Genomic DNA, 18,784 nt, shown 5'->3' on the forward strand with positions numbered 1-18,784 from the left:
TTAATGGTAATTCTTCCTATGCTGCAGTATAAATAACCAAAACTATTCAATAATGTAGCCTAACATAAATTACATAAACTTTGCAATAAGTGGATAGATATTGAAATGAGTGTTAAACTGATATTACAAACAGAAATAGGTCACACACAGTTTCACATAACTGGCTACACATTTGTGTGAAATTGACCTTTATCTCAGGTGTCCCCCCCATATGGATATACATAGATAGCAACGATATACCAATCATATCTGTACTAGACTGTCCATGAAATACAGTTTATCTGTATTATATATATTGATTTTCTATTTTTTATACAAATATATTTTAGAGCTGCAACTAACGATCATTTTCATTATGGAGTAATCAGCCAATTATTTTCTCGATGAATTGTTTAATAAGTGATTTAAAGTATAAACAAAATAATACAAAATACTTTATTCTTTGATTTTGTTAAAAGCATTTTCCTTTTGCTCACTTCTCACTCAGAGTCTCACTTAGTCATCCTGCCCACCCATGACGCCCCCTTAATTAGTAATACTTACAGTATATTGAATACAGGGTGCAGCCTGCACATTCTTTCAGGCTGCAGCAGCAATCAGAGGCAACCAGATGACTGTTTATCTCTTAACAGTTAGAAACAATAGCTGTGAAGGCAAAAGGATTCTCCAGTTTTCTTTGACATTTCAGTGCTACCTGTGGCTGCTAGTATGGCCTTGCAGGCAGCTCTCGCAGCCTCACTTGGTCAGATTTTATTCTGAAATGGATTCACTCCAGTTACTTGCAGGGCACGATCAGTCAAATTAGCCAATTAAACCCTCTATTCTCTCCTTCCTGACTGTGTTCATGGACCTGAGTGGAGCTGCATTATCGCTGCGGAGGCTTATCTGCAGAGACCGAGCTATGTTAAGAGTTGACGCTACTCACAGTTATATAACCAAGCCAGAAATAATCAGGTCAGGGAACTCTGACCCTTAATGTGCCTTCATTAACAGTTATCTCAGTTTAAAGAACCTCCATGGCCAGATATGGATTTATTTTGTACTTGGCACTGATAAGCTTGTGCTGCAAATTTCTGTTTTAAAAGTGAGTTTAATTTCAATATAATCATTGGAAAAGGTGACTGCTTTTCTCATAAATTTGATATTAAGAAAATTAAGTCATTTATTGGACACTTAATGGGACTATTTTGTCCTTGCTTTACAGATAGAATGATCAACTTGAGCTTACAATAAAACAAACAGGATATATTATTTTAGACTAAAATAACAGACAGGAACTGCCATGAATGATTTCACTGTTTCCATTCACCCTTCACCCATGACTCAGACTTATATCAAGAATACATCATCCACTATGTTTTTGTCCTTTCACTATTACCCAGAAAATAAGCCAGTGTTTGTTCAGCAATGCATTCAGGTACAGTACATCAGCACATTTCTGGTTTCAGTCCAGCAGATAGGAACAACCAGAAATTTACCATCTGTGGAAATTCAACATCACCCTCATGGACGTCATGTTTTATCAGAGGTACGGTCTCATCTGCAGGTCCAGAGCAGGTTGGATGGCTCAACGTTAGACATTACCGGAAACACGTCAGCTGCTTAGCTGTTGTTAACCATTGATAATGCCCAGTCAGGTATTATTTCAGCCTCCAACCTGAAGTCTGAACCAACAGATTTGTGTGACAGGTGGGTTTGCATTTTGAATGCCAAAATGAGGTGATGAAAACAGAAAGGTTCTGACCCACAGAGGGGCTGGGGAAAGGAGTGTTTCACTTCTTACGTGTGACTTCGCTCATGCATAAAGAGGTAAAACAGTCCTGCATTCCTAACATTTATCCCAAAAATAACAATCAGGCTAAGAGAAGGAAACAGACCTAATAAGGGATTACATTATTGCATCAATAGCTTTAAAGGAAAGTCCACCCTTTAACACTCATCATTATTGAAATTAAAGAAGAAGAGTTTGACATTGTAATTTTAGAGAGGGATATTGTGGTTTTGGATGGGACTGACCATCAAGAGTTAGCTTAACATTAGAAACAGGTTTAGATTTCTGACCCACTTGCCCAACCGGGCAATTGAAAAAAAACATTAACGTTGAACCCTGTCTTCCTCTCGCAATTCTGTCTGTTTGTACTCCCTGGACAGAAAGCAACAAGTTCAACCTCGTCCTCTGGTTTCTGTCAACAGGCCTTCTTGAAAATGTAGGAAGTTGCAAACTGAAGTAGAAGTTTATGAGGCAGGTTGATGGAAAGTGGCTTCAAAATAAAGGCAAACTAAAGTGCAGCACTTCATCACAAAGTCTTTCTTGGAATGTAGCAAGTATTAAAAAATGATTTATTATGTTTAAGAGTATGTGAGGGTGAATTTTCCTTTAAGAGTGAACAGTTGAATAGGGAGAGCTGCTCACCATATGTGTGTGGGATCAATGTGTCTTCTTGGCTTGCAGCTGTCCTCACAGGATAGTTTAGACCGCAATAAGATAGATGAAGCCTTGTTCTATGTCTCAGCCCAACAACAAGGTCACTATGTTTGAATATTGTAGCAAAATCATGGGCCACTTATATGCAAAACTACATGCTCTACTTTAACTTTACTGTCAGAAATGGAACAAGATAAAACGGAAGAGAGTCTCCAGAATTTTCTGGTTATATGTGTCTCTCACATCTTGTAACTATGACTTGAGCCACGCAACTGAAAAAAAACAACAACTTAGGACCCTCTGGAAATGATGTTGCCAAACTAGGCCAACATACTGTAAGCATAATGCAGAGCAAAGTGCGTTTCATCTGAAAAAGTCCAATTATAGAAAAAGGCCTGTTATGAGGCTGGCCGGCCGCCTGGGGGGAGGAGACAACAGCATTGTGTACCGGAGGTTTTGCATGGTTCTGGGTTGACAAAAGAGAACAGAGTTGTGACTCAGAGGAAATACCTTTCATCTGACTGACAAGCCGCTAAAGAGACACAGGAAGAGGCAAAACTTGAAAAGATAGCACCGCCGGGAGTGACGGTCACTGAGGGACAACGTCCAGCCCTGACTCACTCGGCCCTGTTGCACAGCCCACATGCCATTCCAGTTAAGTGGGGCAGACAGCACGACCCCTGCTCTGCAGCTCTGTGCTGTGAGGAGGACGGGTAGTGGAAGTCGTGTCACAGGAGGAAAACAGTAATTGGATGTCTCCTAGTTGCAAAAAGTGTTGACCTCAGTTCTCAGGTCGTGAGGAGGATTTAGGATCTAGTGGTTTGGCAATGGCTCTTTCTCCAACTTCTTGGGTGGCTGATTTGACATAGAGGAAGCACCTGTAGTCCACTGAATGTAATACTGACTGCTGCTATTAATGTAGGTTGTAAGGTTATGGGTAGGATGGTGATATTACATAATATAATCAGCACAGGATTTTCCCAGTGTATTTAATAAGGGTGAAGCTTATCAAATCGAAGTGTTTTATCACAGTTATCAGTGTATGAACAATAAAAGTTCCATTCTGGTATATGTATAAAAGAACAAATAACAGTAAAAATGGAGACACTTTTTCGCCAACTTAATCCCTCAAGATTTGGCATGGCCACCAATAAATCGCTTTTTTTGGTCTGAGTTTCTTAGTGAAAAGGTTGAATTTAAGGCAGCATTAATTGTTTGTGTCTTCAGGTTTTGGCCACTTGAGGGCAGCGCAACAAGCTGTAATCACAACATTGACACATTATCACCATATAAAGTTGTTATGGCGAACCTGTGAACAAAGCCTATTTACACATCCTTCAGATACATAGCAATATTAGTATTCATTTTGAGTTGTAAGTCTAATAGTAATAATAATAGTTATTCTAGTTGAAGCTCTTTATTGGTCTCTACCAACTCCTGAGCGAAATATATGGCTCTTTAGCTCCTAAATGCTCCACTATGTTCACCATCTATAGTCGCTAACTTTGTCTGTCTGCTGACAGGATGCTGCCATTAAAGCTGCCATTAGTGCAACTTTAATGTAATTTTGGCATTTGGTTTTTTTAGGTTCACACGACAAGTTAATAAGAGAGGAAAGACATTTTTCGGGTTCCTTTAGTGGGCATAATTTTGTCGTCACATCTTTATACAGCTAAGAACAAATGAAGCTGAATAGCTTATAAACTGCTCCCCTCAGTGCTGTTATTTGGTACCAAAAGAATACTTTTCTTCACTGCTCAGAAAATGCTAAATTCAATTCAATTCGACCCAATAATTTAAATTGAAAACGCAAGTGGTGTTAGACTGCAACCCTGTTTACCCAACACACTAATGGACAAGTAGAAGGAAGTGCGAGCCTGTTTACTTCAGCCATTTCCTTTCTGAATTTCTAGGAAAGTAGCCTAAACTAAGAAACACCCAATTAAGACAGAAAGGACACAAGTGCTGTCAGAATTAATTTGGTTTGGAATGACGTGACATTAGATACTCTTAGCTATCATTGTTGCTTTTATCTGAATGATGGAGGCTGAATTGTTGGAAATGAGCTCAAAGCTCAGTATCTGAGAGCTGTCAGTACAGTGAGATATTGGTTGTTTGAGTGGCGTTCACGTCTCCACCCTCCCAGCTGAATAGGAAGTGATATCAAGGCCTGGTGGTGCTTTCTTTAGCCGTTCAGTCCGTCCATTCCACTGAACATTTCAACAGATGCTCCAACACGTCTGTCATCTGATGTGGAGTTAAGACATCAGAGAAGGAAACACAAACATGGCCCTGACCCATGATCCCGCTCACAATGGGACTCCCCCTGCAATAAAATATGATGAACGGTCAGTAACTTCCTACTCAGGCGGGCCAAATGCAACCACAGCGCTCGCTGCTCAGATGCAGGGTCCTCTGTTGTATTCTACTGTACATATTTGGTGCATGTGCGGTCAGGAAACCCCACAAAATGACTACGTTGTAGTACAGCACGAGACACCAGGCCTAACCATAAACATGGGCATATGACAGCATGGAAATAGCTTTGAGGAATTCCTTAAGGTTGAGGGAATGCCTAAACTGGGTCCGATGCTGAGCACAGTAAAAACAAAATGGCTGTTAGCTTTAGTCTTTTAATGCTTTTATATTGCACTTCCAAACCTAGGTCAACATAGCAGTAATCTGTGACATTTTCATGTAAATAAACATAAAAATTATTATTTTTTTAAATCTTTTTTTTTTAACAATTACACCCATTCTTTGGGATGATGTATTTATAAGGCAAAAGTAACAATGTGGAAATGTTTGTGCTCTTCATTCACAAATAAGTGGTGTCAGTTGCATGAAGCCTAAATGAACAGTTCAGTCATGTAGGAAAAACTTCAATTCACAATTTAAAGGATTCAAAATGTCTATATTAGCAATGTGTTTAATCACTATATGTAATGTGAGAGTTGTCACTCATAGTGACAAACCCACAGAGAATTATCACCTGACTCTGCACTTCCACTCAGTTCTACAGAGTGTTTTAGCGTCTTTCAGCTCATTTGTATTGGTTTTACGGCCCACAACTTTACTCTTTGGGTTCACTGTCAGCGTTCTCATCAACCTCTTTTTCAACAGAGCAAGTAGCTGTTTTAAGTGAAAAGGTTCTGACTGTACACTAAATGCCCAGCACCAAATGGCTAACAAACAAAGTTAACAACTAGCTGGTGAATGTAGAGGATCATTTGCAGCTTAAAGAGCCAAATATTTCCTTCAGGATTTGGTGAAGAACAAAACAAAGCTAAAAGGAGAGACAGAAACACAATTCTAAATTAATGCTAATATTGCTCTATGCTGTGTTAGCATGTTTCACTAAGGCCAGTGGAAATGTGGAGGGCATACAGTTGTACAGTATTTGTATTTTTGGCCCTTTTTTGCCAAATGGCCAAAAAATCAATAAATACTATTCAAAATAAGTCTTAACTTATAGACAATTAACTGCCAATACTGCGTCGTGATACCACAATGCTAGCTAGCTACACCCCTCCAGCTAGCACAAGAAACCTGTGTACCAGTGTACCAGTGTACTATACTTGTCACTTATACCTCATCAGCAGAAACACCAAAGGAAGCAGTAATGGGCTCTTAGAAAGATTGAGACTTAAAGCAAAACTTGTTTCTCAGATAACCACTTCACTTCACAAACTGAGAAGTGTGTTTACACATACTGGTCCTCTATAAACCAGTGTGTTATTCCTTCTTAGTATCATAGCGTGCCCTATTAATTTGCCTCAAGTAGAGTTCATTTGGGAGATACAGGAAATCATACCAGTGTTTCTTCTGCTCAGAAAACTATAAAAAGCCAGTGTTGCTCAGAAACCTGAGCAGCAGATGGAAAAAGTGTGTGTGAGGAGGAGAGTGAAACTTAATTTAGGGAAGATGGTCGAGGGAGAACCAGTGAGTCACCAGCAGGTCAGAGTTCAAGGGTGTCAACAGTGTCCATAGGGTGCTGACGTCACACACTCTGAGGGTGGAGGGACTCAGGCAGCCTTAAATTTAGAATTACATTGCACTGTCAGGACACCCCTGTCAGTTTCTTTCTCTTGTCTAAGCAAATGTAGAGTTTCATTGCAAAACTATTAGAGAGCTATGTTAGCTACCCATCATGTTTGGCAGGAAACTGAGGCAATTAATGAGTTACTGTTTAGGAATCAGTGATCTGATCTTTGTTTTAAGAAGAGCTATTATTTTAAGAACTGTCTCTGTGGGAAGTGGAAAATACCACAAAAATGAGTGTTTATCATTAAACATTTCAACAAAAAACAGAATGTGAGACCTGTGGATTTACTCTTCGTTCAAGCAATATTTGTAAGCCATATTCTATTCAAAGTCTTCAAAGTACATTCACTATGCTCAGCCTCGCTTGTTGCACTGCATTATGGTCTATTTTTTTCTACTTGCAGTAGCAAAGCAGCATAGTACTGTAGAGAGAAATTGGCCTCTTTGCCTCTTCTACAATCGATGTTAATCGTAGAAAAGGTTTCAGTCATAGTCATCTGGACACTGTTTTCAGAATCACTACACCGTCTTATTTTGAATGGATGTTAATGTTTTAAAGCTGCACTAGTTAATATTTTTTATATCAACATCAATTATATAAAAATATTTTTTATATTACAATTGGTCAAATGACTATGTGTAATGTGAAAGGTGTCACTTGTAGTAACAAATCCACAGAGAATTAGCACCCAACACTGCCGTTTCCCCTCAGTTCTATGGAGCATTTTAGCATCTTTCAGCTTATTGTTTTGGTTCTACAGACTGTAGTTTTACTGTTCTGGTTCAGTCTTACGCTTCTATAGGAAGATATTTTCAGCAAAAAGTAGACAAAGTTAGCGACTAGCTGGTGAATATTTGCAGTTAAAGAGCCAGATATTTCCCTCAGGAGTTGGTGGAGAGTAAAACTGAGCTAAAAGAAGAGTGAATACTGAACTTACATTTCAGATGGCCCAAAACACAATTCCTGCTCTATGATTAACAAGAAAAACAAAGGAGAACTTGAACTTTTAATTTTCGTGTGACCCCTTAAATTTATCTTGGGACCTCTTGGGAATTTGTCTCGACTCCTAGGTTGGGAACCGCTGTTGTAGATCACTGAAACATTTTTTTGCTGAATAAATATCTGGACATGACATCATCAATGTCTGCATTTGCTAAGTTGTCCACCGAAGAAAATAAAATCCCACATACTTCACCAACATTTGTTTTGAGCTATGACAAATAGTTTTCCCTTTAAAAGTTGTTCTTTTGGGAGGGTCAGGGTTTCTGTGGGGAGTGATGAACCTTCCCCTGGCTGAGACCAGAGGGTGTGGGCTTTGTTGACTATAGTTGACCATGATTTGCTGGACAAACCACAGCAGGAGGTAAGTCATTGCACATTTATTTTTATGGGGTGGAATCCCCCATTAACCAGACAGGAGACTCTACACAAACATTTACGCACAGCATGGAAACACAGTCACATAACGCAATGATTTTTGTGCCCTGTTCATAATGGTGTTTAGATAGCTCACAATAACAGCGCCTTTGTTAAACTTGCAGAGGGGATCTCTTCCCGTTATCCGAGTCATATCACAAACACTCGACCTTCTGTTGTGTTTGTTCCTTTGATTCTTCTGGAGTTGTTCATTTCATTTAGAAATAGGTACCTTTGTTGAACTAATACAAATGTCCCCAATCCCTTCTCAGTCTGGTGTTATGTAGTGATTATTTCATGTCAACATTTCTGTAGAGCTGTGGTTCCCAACATGAGGGTCGGAACCCAGAAGGGGTCACAAGATGAATCTAAGGGGTCCACAGAATATTACTGTGGTAGGAAACAAGAAAAAACAAAATAATGCTACACAAAATTAGGTTTATTTTCTTGTTCTTTTTTAAAATTTGCTTTTACTCACTATAGTTAAATAGTTATAGTTTAATACTGTATAGTTCAGGCCTCAGTGTCAAATGTGCATATTCAATTGAAATATTCTACCTATTTTGTACCAATATTCAAAAGTTCAAAAGTTTGCATTTATACAACTGCTCATAACTAACTCCTAAATCATAAGGCATAGAAGCAGAAATGGTCTGTATTCCTTGGTTCATGATAATTATTTCAGTATATCAACATTTCTAGCAATACTAGTTGCCAAAATGAGTTTTTGAAAAAATAAATAGATAAATAAAAATAAACACTCAGAAATTGCTATGAAATTCAACCTATCTTGTTTTTCAAGATTCCATACCATTTTCCTGTAATTGCTAAATTCTTCTATGTGTGGCCTTTCAATATAGTCCATTTAGGCAACTGGGGCACATATCTACAACCACCCTGCAAACTTTGATGGCATTTCACCAATCGATTGCACCACAGTAACATGATACATTTAAAAGAACATTACTCTGTGGTTCTTAGTCTGTTTCGCTTTAGATTTCGCACAAGTCATCCTCGTGTTAGTTCTCCAAAAATCGTGGCTGCCATCAGCTAATCAGCATGATTATCACCATGTGTATTTTGATGCAAATCCAGATGGAGATGATAAATTCCTGAACATTTTCTCTTATTAAACTATATTTAGAGGATTGTACAGCCTGATTGCTTTATTTATGATAACTAAGTGTATCACACTTACTTTAATATTGCTGTAGTGTATTACAGAGTACCACCCATTCCTGCTGCTTGCATAGCTGGTATAAGTACAGACTAGGTATGCCACATCCAGCTGTTCCAAAACATCTTCCTCCTTGATGTTTCTCCTCTCTCCTCCCTACCGGGTCTTAATTGAAAACAGTGGCGGTGCTGACATTTGGGCTGAGCCCTGGTATGCACTCTGCAGAAGCCCGCCTTTCCTTCCTCCGCTGTCAAAGAAGTTGCTGACGCCTCATGTATCCTTTCATTCACTGCGCCTTATCGGTGACAGAAAGCAGGAAACATTTCTTAATATGTCATGTAGAGACAATTGAGTGAGTGTGCAATGCCTTTTTGAGTTTAGAAATCCAGAATGCAGCTTCTCTGTTTGCACCTGTTGCACCTCGGGTTTTCGGCACCAAAAAAAGTATGCTGAATTAGCTATTAGCAGTTCCTGTTTGCAGTGAACCCATGGATGTACAGACAACTATCACTGAATTACTTTGATACTGAAGAATACGTACAAAGGGATGATTCTCAGGCAATGAATGAATGATTTTAACCCCTGGGTCTAGATTACATGGTTTACAGGTGAAGTAAATTTAACTTCCCACTCTGCCCTTTTCTGCTTTTGATACCAACTTTGTGGGATTTAATTGATGCTTCGGCAAACTGTAATTTTCTTGACAATGTTGCATGAAACTGTGGTAAACCACTGAGTAAAGCCCAGCGTACTGGTAGTTAAAGCAACACTCCATCTGCACCATCAGATTCAGACTCTAACATCTGCTTTGTATCCTGAATGTTACAATGAAGTTGCATGTATAGAGCATCCAGCTTCCTTCATTTCATATTTTCTGTGAAAACAGGATATTGGGGCAGGACATAGTACAGGAAGGAATTATTCAAAGAAAGACTGCAGACTGCCTGTCTGCGTACCGGTCACGTTGCTCACAGATGCAGGTTTGGATCCATGATTGTTTTCGCCAGCATCACTAAGCTGAAAGGATTGACTGAATGATTCCATGGATCATGGGACAGGGAATCCAAAACTGCACACAGTCACCTCATTTCTGCTCAGCCTTTTCCGAGACCTAATACTGCAGGAGCTCCTGGAAAATGGGAAAGAAACATCACTTTTCCTTTTAGACTGAGAGGAATGTGGCACAGCATTGATGGTTTTTGCAGGATTGGCTCGCCCGAGGCCCGTCTGTCCTTTTTCTTCTGAAGCAGGAATGTAGGTTAGTGAATTGATTAGTGCTAATAAGGCCTGTCCAGGTCCCTATTACAGCACGACCACAGAGAAGCTGGACTGAAATAGCTCTGCTTTAGTACAGTCTGGACATGTACTTAACACTGACTTTCAAATAAATCTGTGTTTATTTAAAGTGAATGGACTGGACTCAAGTAGTGGCTGTGTTCTGTTATTAAGTGATATTGGTTAACCATCTGTAATATTAACCACCTGTGAGATCACTGAAATATTACAAGCAACTCTCTCATAAGAGCAGTCTTTGTCAGAATATTCTTGAAGACAGCATAAAGGGGGATTTATAGTTGCGCAAGGTTACAGTGTAGCTTAGGAGTCTTGCGCAACTACATGTGGGGACTACGGTGGCTATAGAGATGCCACGTGGAGGCCACAAGACCTGTGCTTGGTCAGCTTGGGCTGCTTGTGTTTTCTCCTACAACTGGAGACTGTTGATAGTGAAGACAATGTGAAGGAAGTTGTAGAAACACAGTAAATAAAACATTGTAAACATGTCAAACTACATTAGCTGTCTCAGTAGTCTCCTACTGAGCAAAGAGACAAGGATGTAACTCCACTTCTATACATACAGTATGTGCAAAGCCCATCATCCCTCTATATCACAAAGTAAATGAATGAATGTAATTAGACTTACTGGTGGTGTTAGAGGTAAAAGTCAGAGGATCACCAAAGTCGGTGAGATATTACCTCTGGCGACCATGACTGTCTGGACCAACCTACTGACCGACATTGCCATTCATGCCGCTAGCCTGGCTAAAAAATAATTACTAAATTATGTGCACATGAAAGACAAGAGCTGGGCACAGCATCAAACACTGACCTAATCATTAATATTTATGCAGTATATTAAAGGTTTTGGCAGTACACGCTGCTGTTTGTTGATTTTGGTTTTGATGTAATAAGTAGATACTGCCAGCATTTTAAATGGTCTGTACTTGAGTGAGACCTCCAGAATGATACAGACAGTCATAGCAACTTCCACAAAACAATAAACAAGATTCTTTTTCTTGATTTTGGTGACACCTGTAGTGATATCATGCAACTGTTGCTTTGGTGATTGGACACTGACTCAACTTGTAATAGAAAACATACTCGGTACGGATGGTTCAACAAATTGCTTCTGTTTCATTTTCCCGGAATGCAAAGACCCTTGTAAAGATAAAGCGTTATACTGTATTGTACGTTTCTTCCTCTCCAAATCACTTTTGGATCAAGTTGTGATGACAAAGCAGGTGGCTTGACCACCAAAAGACGCCTCTAACCATCTCTGTCACTTCTCCATCAGCACCTCAGCGTCCGCCCTGGAAACTTCTATCCTCAGTAATAAGTTGTGTATCCCAGACAGCTGTCTGCCTCATGGAAATACACCAAATGGACCCTAATGGAAGCCAGATGAGCTTAAATTCCACAACAATAATTACCATGTCCCATTAGACGGCCTTTACTGTATACACTTTAACACAATGGGCATCTATGGTTAGTTGCAGTTTTGGGCAGATGTTAGCCTAGGAGGGTTACCATGACAACTTGTAAATATCTGTTATGGGCGCATATCCAGAAACTACTGTATGTGTCTTGCTTATCACTTAGTTTGGGAACATGTGTAAAAAAATGTTTTCGAAGGTTTACAATCTTAGGAATTTATCCTGCTGCTGTTTTGTTCACTTGAAACTCATTTCAGTTCATCTTCTATACAAATAAGGATCAACAACACCTGTACCTTTGGAATTTTTCATTTGAAAAAATCACTGCATACAAGACAATATTTGTTATAAAATAAGGGCCTAATGTTGACATGAGCAGTAAAAGATAGACGGTACTACATTGTCCACAATATAGTATGAGGAGTGTTGGAGGTTTGTGAAAAGTGGTAGCTGAAATTTCACTTTATATTTGAAAGTTCATGGTAATAAGCCGTTAACTTCTGATTAAAGGAATAGTGTGACATTTTGTGGAATTGGCTGATTTGCTTTCTTGCTCAGAGTTAGATGAGAAGATTCATACCACTCATGTCTCAATATTAATTTGAAGCCAGTAGTCGGTTAGCTTAGCATAGCATAAAGGCTAAAACAGGGGGTAACAGCTAGCCTGGCTCTGTCTAATGGTAAAAAAGTTACCCCCCATAAAAACCATAGCTTGTCGTTTTTACACTTTGGTTTTTGTGCGGATTAAACAAACAAGATAAATATTAATTAGTGACCTTTAGGGGTGCTGGTAGGCATATTTTTTACCTTTGGACAGACCCAGGCTAGCTGTTTCTCCTTGCTTCCAGTATTTATGCAAAGCTAAGCTAATCGGCTTCTGGCTGTAGCCTTAAATTTAGCGTACAGATATGAGAGTGGTATTCAGCAAGATATTTCTTACACATACATGTATATGTGAATGTACATATAGCATTCAAGTGCCTTTTGACGCTCTCATTACTGTGGAAATACAAACAAAGTGAAGCAGGGATGTTTTTGATAGCATCAAGAAGCAACTGTTTTGGTGCAAAAGAAATGAATTGAATCTTTAAAATTGTAAAATTTAGTTCCTCTAATCACAGCTTACTGATGACAATAACTGGTGCCTGTTACGGTGATACGGTTACCTTCCCTTGATTCTTCAGTTTTATTGCTCTATATATATTCAGAAAGCTGAAATGCTACACCTCCACTAGTTAATGTGTTCAAAAGGCTCATCTGCACTTACATACTGAGCTGTTGTACCCATCATCATAGTATAAAGTATGTATTCCCAAGGATTTTTGTTGTAATGAATGTTTAATTTCACTACAATTTGTATTGGTTCAAAGTGAAAGTGCCTTCATTTGAACGACCCAAACGTTTACATGCAACACTTTCAAAGACAGCTGAATCCATTCCTGTCAGGTGTATTAATTCAGTCAGTAACTTAGCTGGGACTTGCATGATAAACATTATTGGTCTCTTGAGGCTCACTTAATCCGCAGGCAGGGTTTGATGTGGGCAAGCAGTCTTTGGTCCCACTGCGGTTAGACTCTTGAAAAGGATTCTGGGTCGGGGTCCCCTGCTCTCGTCGTCTGCCCAAACCATTGCGCCTCATGTCTTCTCCTTGATGTGGCAGGTTTGAGTGGCCATAATAAAAATTAAGAGATCATAAATGCAGGATGGATGCACCATGTGTTTTGTTGGATAATGCATGTGCCCCAAAGGAATGATTCAACTCCTTCTGCTCACCAACTGAAGCACTCCACTACACTCTACATGCTTTTCATTGGAGAAGGTATATGTGTGACCCATTTTTGCTTGGCTTTGTGTTTAATACTTAACTGTAGTTTTATTTTCTTATTTTACTTTAGTCTATGAATTAAATTCATCCCTTATAGCACAAAATGTATATAATTAGAATGGACTAATAGGGTTGCTGATCAAATGTCAGGCCTGTGCTCTGCTTTAGAAATACACATATAAGTTTCATGGTTTTCCTTTCCTCTTTGTGACAGTGTGACTATACTTAAGTCACTGACAGGCTGTAGTAATTCAGTAGGAAGTTAGTTTGGTCAGTGTTGTTGCAAAACTAGTTGCCTAGGTCACAGTTCTTTTAAAGATGCACTATATTGTAGTCATTTCAATATTTTTTATTTTAATGAATCAAATGACTATTTGTAATTTTAGTAGGGTCACTCCTAGTGATGTACCCACAGAGACTTATCACCCAACCCTGCTGTTCCTCTCAGCTCTACAGAGCGTTTTAGCGTCTCTCAGCTCTTTGTTTTAGTTTTACGGCTTACTGTTTTGGTTCACTCTTGTCACCGGTTTCAAGACTCAGCAGGCAGCTGTTCTCAACAAAAATGCTCTAATAAACCCACTGCACTACCTGCCCAGCACCAAACAGAAAAAGATAGCGACATAATGGAGCATTTAGCAGCTAAAGAGCCAGACATTTCCCTCCGCAGTTGGTAGATACCAAAACAGAGCTAAAAGGAGACTGAATATTGGACTTACATTCACCAGGGGCCAGAAACATGACTCCAAATGAATGCTAATGTTGCTCCATGTCTGCAGAATGTGTAAATGGTCAAGTGTTTGCTAACATGTTTGCCATAACAACTTTTTACAGTGATAATATCCAAAGCTGTGGTCATTGGTTGTTCCGCTGGCCCCAAGCAGACAAGAAATCAATTAATGCTGTTTTAAAGCTTAAAGTTGATTATAGCATTTAAAGCCTAAAAAAATCCCCAAACTGAATGTTCCCATAGGGCTTCGTTTCGGCAGTTAAACAGCTTTATAGTATATAACAGTTTCAGCTTAATCTTAAATATATTTCCAAATCAATTTTTAAATCAAGGTGTGTCAATCTTCATCAATCTTTGTATCAATTTTCTTCCAGTTTATAGTGGTAGAGGTTTGAGATAGCGATAGCGATATAAGGTTTGACCTTGGGAACAGTAGTTGACAGAACAATCTCACCACAAGGTCCATTTAGTAGCTGCTCTGGAGCTTTTGAGAGTATTACACATTCTTCCTCAGCAGATGGACTTTGTCCAATTGTCATGGAAGTACTTTAAGGATTTCTCTTATTTGCAGAGGAAGATCGTATGATATGATCAAAAGCTCCAGAACAGCTACTAAATGGAACTTGTGCTAATTGTTTTGTCAGCTTGTAGGGAAGTTTTTGGTTGTGATTGGTCCTAATATATGATAGAGGTGAAAGAAACAAATCTTGTTTGGGTCTATAAATATGTAAGTAATGGATACAATCCTTCTATTGTGGGTCCCTTAGGTTTTAAATGTGCACAGTGGGATCTGGAAAATTCCAGTCCAGTATATGAAAGTGTTTGGGATTGGAATGTCACATGGGGGTGTTTTGAAGTTAGGGAAGCATGATTCACCTCAGACACTTACAACAAGCTTTGCATATACAGCCGGAGGGAGGGGATGTGTGGGGGTGGATGGGCTTCCCTGAAGTATTTCCATCATGGCACATTTACTGTAAATGAAGGGAGCCTGTGTGTTATGAAATAAAACCTAGACTGATGAAATCTCCCACCATATAATTAGGTTTTTTAGCATATGACTTCTTAACGTCTTTACCACACTGGATGCTTTTTACAGATTTCTGCTGGGAACAAAAGGCCGAGTGGTGCGCGTGCAGATGGAATGAAACATTAAACTGAAGTTTTTAACCAAAATTTCCACATCTGAGAGCTCACGGGTGCTAATGGCCACCAAGGCGTTTTTAAGGTCGGAAACTTGTTTTGTTGAACAATCTCATTAAAATATCAATCACTGTAAAATAAAGACTCTTCCCAATAATTAGCATAATTCTTATGTCTGAAGGAAAGGTTTCAACCGCTGTTCACACCAGTGACACAGAATGTTTTCTAACTCTGCTCTATTACAGCTGGAACAGAGAAATATATGAAGGGAAGGAAAATAATAAGTTCCAAATAATACCACCAAAATAATAATATTTATTTAAAAAATATGTATAAAACCAAGATGAGAGTACAGGTCAAAAGTAGTGATTAAACACCATTACATAAAACAAATTGGTAACACTTTGTTTGAAGGGGTGTACTACGACTGACATGACACCGTCATAACCATGACATGACACCTGTCATGAACATGAAGGAGTCTTTATGAATGCTCATGACTGTTGTCATTAAGTGTCATTTACAGAACACGGCTGGACCAGGACTAAACACAACCTCCAAGACTGACTGATGCCAATTTTGGGAATACAGTACCGAGGTGGTTTTCTTGCCGGGTTTGGCTCCTGGCACTCCGGGGGTTAATTCAGTTAATAGGAAGGCTAGCTGCGTGGCTAACCAAGCTAGCTAGCTACGACAGCTACAGTTATCAGCAGTTAACGGTTATCCTGCTGAGTGAGAGACACTGCTGAGAGTGACACTTAATGACAACAGTCATAAACTTTCATAAAGACTCCTTCATGTTCATGACAGGTGTCATGTCAGTCTTATGCACACCCCTTCAAATAAAGTGTTACCAACAAATTTTGTAATTAAAAAGTCAAAATTTTGAAACATCACACAGATTTTGCAGACTGATCAACTAATCACACCAGCATTTAAAAAGGCAAAATTTTATGGCAAAATCATGCTGCTATCTCAGCTTGTTAGCTGAGCTTGTTACTGTATTGTCTCCTTAGTGACCAAACTAACGAACTTGCTAACTGACACCTAGCGAGTTCAGCAGCTCAGAGAGCTTTCATATCCCTTCAATGACTCTATACTGAATGAAATTATGTACAATCCTGAGAACAAAATGTCAGTAAGAATTAAACAGCACAGTACAGACAAAACGAAAGAACCATGGAGAGATATTGTGACTTGCTAGGGTGTTACTGGTTAGCTCGCTGTGCCACTTTCTGGCGTGACCGGGCTTTTAAACAGCCAATATGCAGACTCTGGAACAGTCAGAATGAACCTGCAGACAGTCTGACTACCAATGTTCTTGAATTGAGGCAGTCTTATGTCTTATATTTATGTTATATTCCCCTGGAATTGTAATATCAATGATAGTGCATTTTTTGTGGTCTGTGAGTCCATCAGAAAACAGTAGTGAGAGCACGTCTCTGTCTGACTCTCCAGTTTCATCAGGGGCAGAGGAAGTGGTCATCTCTCCCCAACATGTTCAGCATCTGCCGTCATTGCCACACTGATGGGAATGACTGGAAGGAAAATGTCCAGACAGAGTGGGTGGCTACAGCCCCTTCCACCCAAAACACTCTCCAGCAGACAAACAGACATCCACACTGTCCTGCTGTGCTCTTCTCAGATACTTGCTAAACCTCAGGCATCTCATCATCCGTCATGTGACGCACACGCGTAACTGCTGTAGAATTTTTTAACTTGCCTGGCCTCATATAGCCTACTCTTTGTAAAACATAAAACACATGTTGTAAGCCAAGTCATAAGAGTTTAGACAAAATTATATGGACATTCACAGTAGTAGCTATGTAAAGTCTGATAAATTACCTGGTAAGTGATGTCACATTAGGCAACGTTGGTTGGGGCCGAAGACTACAAGTTTAAAAAGGGATGAGGAGTTAGTGCTTATGTGATTTGCTTGATGGCCCATGGCCCATTTTGCGCAAAATCGTTGGAAAAAATGGCCTGGTGGGCCCACTTTAGCCCGTTACTCAGACTTTCTGTACAATGCCAAAAGTTTTTCTATTCTGCAACACTACTTTACCCCAGATTTGCTGTGTGTTAATTTAATTAAACACATTAATTTGAGGATATGCAACATATAGGCGCATAAATGAAGTAGTGACGTTAAAAGTAGATTTTGAAACAATGAACGTTTTCAAGACAGGGCATCAAGATCAGATAATAAAGCCGTAACCACCTGAAGGCCCTTATCATGTCAGCTGATATTGTGCTTATTGGTGCATATTCCCAAACTAATTTTCAATTAAATTGGCTCAGACCAGTTGGCACAAAGTAAACCTAGAGTTTTTCAGGGCTCCTGGAGTTCTGGGGCCCCGGGGCAGTTGCTCACTTTGCCTGGTTGGTAGTCCAGCCTTATCAAAACACCCTTAAAACTGAAAGGCAGCACTTTAAAGTTGTAATCCTTAAGATCTAAGTCCTTTGTATGTGTGAAGGCAATTTGAATCCCGTGCAATAATGGTGGACTCTGCCACTTACAATGAAAACTACTGTATAGAGAGGTACAGAATGTAAATCCAGTGAGTGGCTGTTGCTGACCATAAATAGTATCATAACTTAACGTCATCATTGTTTCATTTCAATCCAGTGTGCCAGAGTACTGAGTGAAAACTAAATAAAATCTGTCACTGCCTGAATCACATTGTATCTATGACTACCAATATCTTCATAATGATTTAGTTTGTATCAATTGTAAGATTTGAAGTTAAAGTTGTCATTTTCCACACTCTACTAACTGCTTCATACAGTACAGCGCTTTGGATTACAAAGTGGACTTCTTGATACAGTCTCACCTCCCTTCTGTATTCTGGCACTTGTGAAGTGATAATGGAGACAATTAGAGTACACTTTATCTTGGCAGCATGTCGGCCAGGCCTGTACTGTCAGAACCTGTCAACAGAAGCGGCGCTCACGCCCTCAAGCAGCTCGTTGTCTGTTCAAGGCTCTGCAAGAACAAGCTGACAGCAACATTAGGATGTACAGTCCTGTCAACTGTCGGGGAGGGTTTGGATGAAGTGATAGCAGCTGTTTGGTGTTCCCCTCTTCCGCGCAGGCCTGAGCTTATATCTCCATGCATGATCTGGCCTTCTGCCTCTCGCCTGAACATCTTCTGGTACTATGTTTATTTAATTGTGGGCTTCACCGCGAGGTGCCCGCAGAGATAATCACTGTAAACCTTGTGTAAACTTTTGGATTCTTACATCTACATGCCTATGTGAAAATGCAACATGCATGAAAGCATTCTGAATTTCTAAAACATTGGGGGGGGGGGAATGG

General features: G+C 39.5%; 1 protein-coding gene across 1 annotated transcript in view; it reads left to right on the plus strand.

Moving 5' to 3' along the window:
* The window catches only part of LOC122871213 (synapsin-3-like), a 146,397-nt gene that overhangs the window by 102,275 nt on the left and 25,338 nt on the right, over nucleotides 1-18,784 (plus strand). The window lies entirely within an intron of this gene.

The sequence above is a fragment of the Siniperca chuatsi genome, linkage group LG23 (assembly GCF_020085105.1).
Source record: "Siniperca chuatsi isolate FFG_IHB_CAS linkage group LG23, ASM2008510v1, whole genome shotgun sequence".
Classification (NCBI taxonomy): Eukaryota; Metazoa; Chordata; class Actinopteri; order Centrarchiformes; family Sinipercidae; genus Siniperca; species Siniperca chuatsi.